General features: G+C 37.7%; 1 protein-coding gene across 1 annotated transcript in view; it reads right to left on the minus strand.

The window, feature by feature from the left end:
* SLC41A2 (solute carrier family 41 member 2) overlaps positions 1–9,938 on the minus strand; it is a 131,388-nt gene that overhangs the window by 38,702 nt on the left and 82,748 nt on the right. The gene's annotated exons all lie outside the window — the stretch shown is intronic.

The following is a 9,938-nucleotide window of genomic DNA, read 5'->3' on the forward strand; positions in this document are numbered from 1 at the left end:
ACTCTTTCTCCAGGTAATTCCAGATCTCTCTTAGGCCAATCCCACATCTGCTGAAGGGACTCCCACCCCTGCCAATAAATTAGTTGCTTCAGCAGTTTCTGCTCATGGGCTTTCATCCAATTCTTTCCCTTCTCTCATCTCCGTAAGCCCTTCCTTTGCTATCTTTGGCTAATGTAAACTCTTTCGGAACAACTCACATGTCTGGTAACCCTTGTGCTAGTCTGCATGATCCTAGCTTTTTCAGGATGGACAGACATGTTGCCATTTCCATCAGGTTACGTTCCTGATGGAGCTGACTGCATGCCCTGAGTCTGATCCTTATTTGAGGCTAGTTTTTTAAGACTAATAAAATTGCTTTTTCCTTATAATTTTTGTTTTACTGTTGTTCCTTCTGTTGTGACATCTAAAATATCGATTTATTGAATGCTGAAGGAGATATTCCTAAGGCATAAAATCATTGCTATGAAAGATCCATTTATTATTTTCTCAAACCCGTCTAGTATGAGTGTAGGCTGGAGGTGGTAATTTTTTTAAAATCATGATCACAATTGAGATATAAAATTAAGTAATAAGTTTCATGTATTTTTTTGAGAGATTTTTGCTATAGGGTGTGTGTGCTCACCAGAAAGACAGAGAGAGACAGAGAGACAGAAAGCAAGAAATCACCCCCCAGGGATGGCCACATCACAATCCCTTCTCCTCCATTCTCCTCTCGGGATCTTGGACATGCACGCACATGCTCCCGGTGTGAGTTTAAGCCACCAGGTCTGGGACTTGAACTGCGGTCAACTACATGTTAGTCCAGTGACATAGTCATTATGCCAACTGCTGGTCCCAAGAAGTTTCATATTTATCACCTTAATAAGAGAGAACATTTTTCCTCTCCTTTAACTCTCTAGATTTTATTTGGTTAGAAGGCTTGATCCTTTCTTTGGTTTTTGAAAGAAATTGGTATACACACTAAAAGCATACTCTAGAAAGTCACCTTATCTACGGAAGCCTTGCATATAGTCTGAGGCAGAGGAATTGCTGCTAGGATGTGAACTTAATAGCAGTAGTAGTAGTAAGCCCATCCAAAGGTGAAAAGAGGACACGCTATTTCTCTTCTCCCAGAGTATGGGAGGATGAGGTAGTAGCTAAAAGGAGACAGGAGAAAAACAATGGAAAATGTCAAATTCTTGCACTGCTGAGTGTTCACTAGCCAAACCATTTAGAATACCTGGGAGTCGAGTCCTAGACACAAGAGTCCACGTTCACTTGCTGGCTGTTTCCCATAAGCCACCACTCGGTGCCCATAAGACACACAGTTGGGCCAGAGATTGGAGACAGCCAACCTCAGTGGTACACAGGCAAGAAATGTCACCATTTCTGAACCATTCTCAGACAAAGCAAAAGTTACTTGGGGCAGTAGAGGAAGAACTCTGGCTATGTGATCCCAGGAAAATATCAGCTTCTACTGGAATAAGAACAGCAGCAAAACCTGTCTGTTGCTGGAGAAGTGGAATAAAACCTTCCTGCTCAAGACCAATCTGATGGAGTTTAGCTGCCAAGAGGAAGTGGGGTAGAAATGGGCAAAGTCCTTCCTCTGAGGACCCAGTGCACAGGGACTGCCTAAGATTAAGGACAGAACAAGTGCACAGTGATGCCTTCCATGCTGCAAGCTTCACAGTAAGTGTGGGGTAGCAGGAGCCCACTGACAACCAAATGGGAAGTTAGCAGCTCCTGGAAGGTAACTATAATAATCACAAAAAACAAACCTTGTTCAACTACTGACTAGATTGACTCAATCCCCTATAACCCAGCAGAAGAAAGGAGGCTATCCATTTCTAGGCATAAATAATAATTATCTCAATCTTCAATGATCTTTCATATATAATGTCCAATGTTTGATAAAAAAAAAAGACAGTAAAAAGCAATAAAGAAGACAGACCATTTTAGTAATTAAGAAGTAAAAAAAAATCCAGACTCAGAGATGAGTAACATGTTGAAGCTACATAACAAGGTCTTTGAAATAACTACGATGAATCGGTTCAAAGATCTAGTGCAAAAGGTATACGACATGTACTAAAAGATGGGAAAATAGGGCCAGCAGGTGGTGAGGTGGTTAAGGTGCTAGATCCCAACTCCGGGTTCCAGTCCTGGACCTGGCAGCCCACCAGAAGCATGTGTGTGCATGCCCAAAATCCCAAATGAAAATGCCCATCATCCCTGGGGGGGCAGGGGATGATTTCTCTTTTTCCTGCTCTCTATCTCTGGTGAGCACAAGCACCCTAGGGCAAAAATATCTAATAAAGAAAGTAAGAAAGAAAGAAGGGAAGATAAATAAGTTAAAAGTAAAAATATGAGAAATGACACACAATGCAACACTAATGTAAAGAAAGTAAGAGTGACTATATCAATATGAGAGGGGGAAAAACACGTTATAATAGGGAATATTACCAGAGATAAAGATGGACAATGAATAATGTGTCAGAAGGTTAATTCATGGAAAGACCCATCAGTCCTAAATGTAGACACACCTAAAAATAGATCTTAAAATGCATAAAACAAAAACTGGTAAGTCTGAAATAAAAAAAAGTCTGTGGTTATACTTACAGACTTGACAACTCTCACTAACTGAAAGAATACACAGGTTTTTTTTTTTTTTTTTTTTTTTTTTTTTTTTTTTTTTTTTTTTTTTTTTTTTTTTTTTTTTTTTTTTTTTTTTTTTTTTTTTTTTTTTTTGAGAGATTTTTTTCACTGTAGGGCGCGTGCGCTCGCCAGACAGACAGAGAGAGACATAGAGACAGAAAGCGAGAAATCCCCCCCCAGGGGGGATGGTCACGCCGCAATCCCTTCTCCTCCATTCTCCTCTCAGGTTTTTGAAAACAACAACGAGGGGCTAGCTTGTGGCATGATGGGTAGGGAAATGGATTTCCATATGGTCGACTGCAGTTCAAGTCCCAGACTTAGCAGTTTGCTTTCTCACTTTCCCTCTCTCTTTGTGTTTCTCTCTGGTGAGTACATATGCTCTATGGCAAATTTTAAAAAATAATAAGTAAAATTATTTAAATAAATAAATAAACCAAACAACTATATAGAAAACTTTAATAATACTATCAGTCAAGTGTTCTAAATGACATTTATTAAACACATCACCCAACAATAGCAGAATACACTTAATATGTATACCCATGGAACTCAATTAAAATAGACCATACTACATGTATGGGCCATAAGATAAATGTCAATACATGTGAAATGACTGAAACATGCAAAGTATGCTCTCAGGCCACAACATAAAAGATCGATATCTGGGAATTGCTTCAAATACGTGGAAAGTGAACAATGCACTTCTAAGTAACCCATAGATCAAAGAAGAAATCACAAAGAAATTAATGCAAATGAAAAATACAACATGAGATACGCGGGAAGTACATAAAGAAGAACTTAGAAATTCATAGCATTAAAGATTTATGCTAGAAAAAAAGAAAGGACTTTTATCAGTGATCTACAGTGGGTTCATATCTTAAGAACCCAGGAAAAATTTAAACTAAAAGAGAATATAAAGAAGGAAGAATGACTATAAGAGCACAAATCAACTAAAACGGAAAACAAAAACAACAGAGAAAATAAGTGAAACCAAAAGCTGATTCCTTGAATAGCTAAAAATAAAGAAGATACAAATTCCAACATAAAATATGAAAGAGAAGTCATCACTAAGACTGTGCAAGCATTAAAAGGAAAATGCAGGAATATTGTAAACAAACAAACAAATACTAAACAAACAATCGGCAAATCAAATATAGAAAAATACTAAGTGGGTAATACATCTTAACCAAATTGAATTCATCCTAAGTATATAAGGTCAATTTAATATTTGGAAGTAAATTAATGCAATTCAACATTAACAAATGAAGGAAAAAAGAATAGGATTATTGAATAAATGCTGATAAATTATGGAATTTGACATTTATGAATAAGAACTCTTAACAAATCAGGAATCAAGAACTGCTTTAACCTAATAGCTACACACACAGATATGAAACCCAAAGAAGGTACAGCAGCTCAATAGAAATACTACAGAATTTTCAATAAGTAGTGCTAAGATAACTGACTACTCATACACAAAAACCCATAAAGTCTGATTCCTACTTTCATACCATTCAATTTCAGGAGAATTAAAAACAGTGTGTGAAAAGCAAAATTACTAAGTTTTGGAAGATAATATAGATTGGATAGGAAGAATTTCTTTTAATAAAAAGAAATATTGCAAACCTTAAAGGAAAAGATTGACAAATTTGACTACGGAATAATTAAAAACTTTTGTACATTAAAAGACACCATAGAGAAAGTGAAAAGATGAGCCACAGAGTAGGAGAAAACCTTCACAATGCAAATAACTGTAGAAGGAGAGTCGTTCAAGATAAAGAACTCCTACAAATTAACAGAAAGCCAAAACACTTTAATAGATCATTCACAAGAGGTTAATTCAAATCGCTAGTAAACATATGAAAAGTGGTATGCCCAGACATGCAAGTAAAAGCACAGTGACTAGTTCACATCCACTGGACTGGCAAAAACTTTTAGCCCAAAATCGTCAACCGTATGGAATCAAGTATAGCAATGAGAACTCTTACAACAAAGCTAAGAGGAGTCTAAATGTAATAATCCCTTTGGAAAACACTTTAGAAGTATGTAACAAAGTTGTAAATGTGCATCCCCTAAAATCTAGCAATTCCACTCTTAGATAAATACTGGAAGAAATGCCTACATATGTGCACCAGCTGGAAGAAGGAACTCTGAAAAAAAAATAGGAACTCAAAAGAACTGTGTATCTTAAAATAAATTCACGCAGGACTCCATCTGAATCACACTGAATATACTGGCGAGGGAAATTTTGAGCAAAAACAGTTAGAGAGCAATCCTAATGGGAATGCCTGAGCCAGGTGCCATCAGAGGTTTGATGACATCAAAGAGAATCAGAGACAGCAATTCTCTGGCCAAGATTGTCACACATTAGAGATCCAAGTTACCTGTAGACTTTCTTCAAAGAACAACTGAGATGAAACTACCTTATTTATTTATTTATTTATTTATTTATTTATTTATTTATTTTTGAGAGGTTTTTGCTATAGGGTGCGTGCACCTGCCAGAAAGACAGAGAGAGACAGAGAGATAGAAAGGGAGAAATCTTCGGCATGCTGCACACACACACGCCTGGTGTGAGTTTAAGCCACCAGGTCTGGGATTTGAACTGCAGTCAACTACATGGGAGTCCAGTGACATAGCCATTACGCCAACTGCTGGTCCCCAGGATGAGATTTGTCTTAAAGTATTATTTTTATTTAACTTTATTTATTTTAATTTGACCAGAGAGGGACAGAGCGAGAGCAAGAGCGAGCGAGAGAGAGAGAGAGAGAAAAGGAAGTGAGAAAGCAAACTGCCACATCCAGAACTCAAACCACTGTTAGTCATATGGGAGTCCCACACCCTTAACCACCACACCATCTGCCGGTCCCCAGGATGAGATTTTTAAGACCCAGCAATAGGTAACTACTATAAGAGAAACCCAGCCCTAGCATCTTCCATTTCCAAGACTCTATCTGAGGTATACATAAATATTACACTCAGAAATATAGTTTGATTACCTATATATTCCCTGATATCTCAAGAAACCTCAGCATTCAGTGCATTCTAATAATGCTAATTTGTTATTGTAGAAATATAAAATTAATTTTTATAATAGTAGAAAATATATTATTATATACAGAGAAATAGGAAAAGCATATCCTTCCTTCTCTTTTTAAGCTGAGAGATTGATCTCTTTTGTGCCAATGTAGCAAAAATAAAGCAATTTAAAGATTATATGTCAAAAACTGAAATTATAATCGCTTGATCTTAAACTACATGGCCCTTCACAATATCCTTATCACATTCCATTTACTAAGTGAGAAGTTTATTAAAAGCAAACATTAAAGACAATAATTTAAAGCGCAGTTCATCAGAAAAATGTTTTTGACATGCATCCGTGGGCCAGCGGCAGTGGCACAGTGGAATCCAAGCCTCCATGATGCTAGACCACATAGGAGGTCTCAGGTTCACATCCCAGGCTCTCCTTGTCCATGCCAGGTACATGCAGGCATGCGTGTGGCCCAGGATGGTGAGACAAGGGGATGGTTGCAGTGTGAGGACCTTGTTAGGTGTGTCTGTCTCTCACTTCCCCTCAAAATAAATAAACTTCAAAAAATGCATTCCAGGGAGTTCTACGACATTTCTAAAGGAAAATAACTTTCTTTTTTTTTTTTTTTGGAGAGATTTTCACTGTAGGGCGCGTGCGCTCGCCAGACAGACAGAGAGAGACATAGAGACAGAAAGCGAGAAATCACCCCCCAGGGGGGATGGTCACGCCGCAATCCCTTCTCCTCCATTCTCCTCTCGGGATCTTGGGCACACACGCACACGCGCCCGGCGTGAGTTTTAAGCCACCAGGTCCGGGACACGAACCACGGTCGACTACGTGGGAGTTCAGCGACATAGCCATTACGCTAACTGCTGGTTCCCGTAAAGGAAAATAACTTTCTTGAAAAATGAGTTTAAAAGTCACGTTGACTAAGGAGATTAATGAAAGCATACAGACGCAGAGTCTGTTCTCTGTAGAGTTCTAATTCTGGCTCACACACGTCAGTTTGAAAATGACCTCAGTCTCTTACTGCCACACATCACTGATATTTCATCTTTCGAAGCTTCCACTTTCTAACCTGAAAATGAAGGTAATTTATTATCTCCCTCATAAGAATGCTGACAGAATTAAATAAAACAATGCACGCATGAAGATGCTTCGTACGGTTTCTGGACATGGTAAAGACTCAATAAATAGTAACTATTATTATTAATAACAATAATACATTTATGCAAATAATATAATTCTGACTTCGTGTTGTCTTAGTTGTAGGTTTTGACATTTGACTTGCTGGAGAATTAATTGGTCCAGGAACTGTGTTGCTTTCCAATTTATATGTAATTTAGTGTAGGGGAAAAAAACATGAACCAAACCATACCCAGATTTTTTTTTTTTTTAAGAGAGATTCTTTGCTATAAGGTACATGCGCTTGCCGGAGAGACAGAAAGTGAAAAATCACCTTCTGCCCTCAGCCCCCCTCTCCCCCTGGAGGATGGCCATGCCACAATCCCTTCTCCTCTATTCTCCTCTCAGGATCTTGGGCATACACACACATGCGCCCAGCATGAGTTTTAAGCCACTGGGTCTGGGACGAGAACTGCGGTCAACTACGTGGGAGTCTAGCAACATAATCATTACACCACCTGCTGGTCCCTCATATCCATATTTTAAATAATCATTTAAACTTCCTTCTGTTTACTCAATGAACTTTTCAGTGGAAGTTAGTGATGACTTTTTTCTTTTTTAGATTTTTTGCCATAGGGAGTCTGCGCTCACCAGAGAGAGAGAATGAGAAGTCACTACTTAGAGGGGAGGACCACACTGCAATCCCTTCTCCATTTTCCTTTCGGAATTTTAGGCATACACTTGCACATGCCTGGCATGTTTTTCAGCTGCTGGGTCTAGGACTCCAACAGTGGAGTCAGTCTTGTGGGATCTAGCACCTTAACCACCATGCCACCTGCTGGCCCAGTGATAACTGTTTTTAAGTATCTGAATTTTTCTAGGTCTGATGTCACTTTCTAAAGTAACTCATTAGAATCAAACACTAAGAGAGGGAGAGGGAAAGAATCAAGGAGGAAAATAGAGAGGCAAGACATATAAGGGACACAGAAATGGATGACTGCCTGTTAATGATAAGTGTCTACTATCTTCGATTGGACTGGTGTGAAGTGTATTCATGTTGGGTAAATTCATTTTACAAGCTGTAGTGATGTATAATGATTGAATGTATAAAATAAAATAATAAAACTTTAAAAAATAATCACTGAGTAACTGGTGTGTATTGGTACTCATCTGATATATACATGAGGTCAATAACTTACACCTCTAACTGAAAGTAAATTAACATATCCTAAGAGTCAAAACAAGAGTATTTATGTCACATAATGCAAGCGTTTTTACAAAGAATTACCAGATAAACCATTTTGGAGTAAACCAATAAAAAACAGCCTTGTTATCATCCATGTATTTCTCTTGATACTCCCCCAAAGGAGAAGAACCTAATGTTGAGAACCATACTTAATGGGCCAGTACATTGTGTGGAGGTTAAGGTGTCTAGGTCCGACATGGCTGACTGCACAGCTGGAGTCTGGGGTCCAGTAGCTTAAAAATCATGCTGGGTGGGTGTGCGTGCATGCGTGTCCAAAATCCTGACAGGAGAATTGAGGAGAAGGGATTGGGGGGAGTGATTACTCATGCTCTCTCCCTCTTTCTCTTCCTGGCAAGTGTATGGGCTCTATAATAAACACTAAAAAAGAAAAAAGAATCATACTTAATGCAGAACAAAAGTTTGCATTCAGATGCGTTTTTCATTGCCAGATATTTTCCTTAGGAATGCCTAAGTTGCAGTTTCCTCTTCATTTACTCGGGTTTCTCTTGGGAGAAATGTTCTAGCTGGTATTTTATTAGATATGGGACACTTCAGTGCCAATGCACAAAGTATATACCATTGCCTGAGCTTATCTACTCTAGGTGCAACTTCCCTGGAAGTTGGAAAGAAAAAGTTACTAATTATTAGTCGTAGCTCTCTTCTAAAACCCACAAATTTGCTGATAGAACTTTCTAGAACTATTTTTCTCATTTCTTTGTTTCCATGTAACAGACTAACATCATGATAATACAAATAAACCCTTCCACATAATGCACTTATCACCTTATCACACTGTAGTCTGGGAAACAGACATTCTGATGTTATAATTGCACCAAACTAAAAATAAAATGAACTGAGACTTTAGAAAGACACTGATAGAATTTTTCCCTATAAGGTGAATAAAATTTTAAAAGACACAGCATAATTAATGAAGGGACTAATTAAAGTTTAACCTGTCATCATCTCATTATAATCACTGGTTACATTTTTAAACTATAACAGAATTATTACCTTGAAATCACTTTCTTTAATGTCAAAAAATGCCTTCCTGCTATCATGACTATGATATGTTTCTACTAAGAGCGAGTCAATTAGCAATGCTTTTTAAATTATTTAAATTCTTCAAAGACTAATTGCATTATTAAAACTAATGGAAGGCATCAAAAAATAGTCCCATATAAAATAAAAACATTAGTAAACCTGTTTGTCAATATGCTAAATAATTAGTGAGAGTCCTAGTATCCACGAAACCTAATTTCAGGTGCCTTATGCTATCAATACAACAATTCAGTTGATGATGTAAAGTTTGATAGTAGAAAGAAAGCAGGTTCATCTAGGGACTGCTTTAAAATCCAATTTATGTTTTGTTAAATTTAGAAATATATGTTTCCAGTAAATGTCTAGTACTCACATTACAGGATATACTTCATTCTGTTAAGAATTATTTTTGCACATTCCCAAAGGAAGCAAGAATTCATTTTCCTAAAAAGCAAATCTAGGTAGGCCCTGTGACCTAGTGATTAAGGGAGCCAGATCCCACATGGCTGACCACAGTTTGAATTCCGGTCCTGGAGGCTTGAAAACCATGTGCATGCATGTGTGCATGCCTAAAATCCCGACAGGATGGAGAAAATACCCATTGGCTCCTCTCCCCCATCTCTCCATCTCTCTGTGTCTCTTTGAAGAGTATATAAACCTGCTGTGGGGTCGGGGAGTAAATTCTTATCATCAATAGTGCAACGGATCTAGCACCTTCCAGTAGACCTACATACAAGGGGACTTCAAAAAGTTTGTGGAAAAATGGAATTAAAGTATGAGCTTATTCCAGTGGGGAAAAAAGATATTGAAAACCATGCTTTTTTTTTTTTTTCATAATATAAAGTTTCCAAAAACATTTTTAAAACT

This window comes from Tupaia chinensis, unplaced genomic scaffold (assembly GCF_000334495.1).
Source record: "Tupaia chinensis unplaced genomic scaffold, TupChi_1.0 Scaffold000054_1, whole genome shotgun sequence".
Taxonomy (NCBI): domain Eukaryota; kingdom Metazoa; phylum Chordata; class Mammalia; order Scandentia; family Tupaiidae; genus Tupaia; species Tupaia belangeri.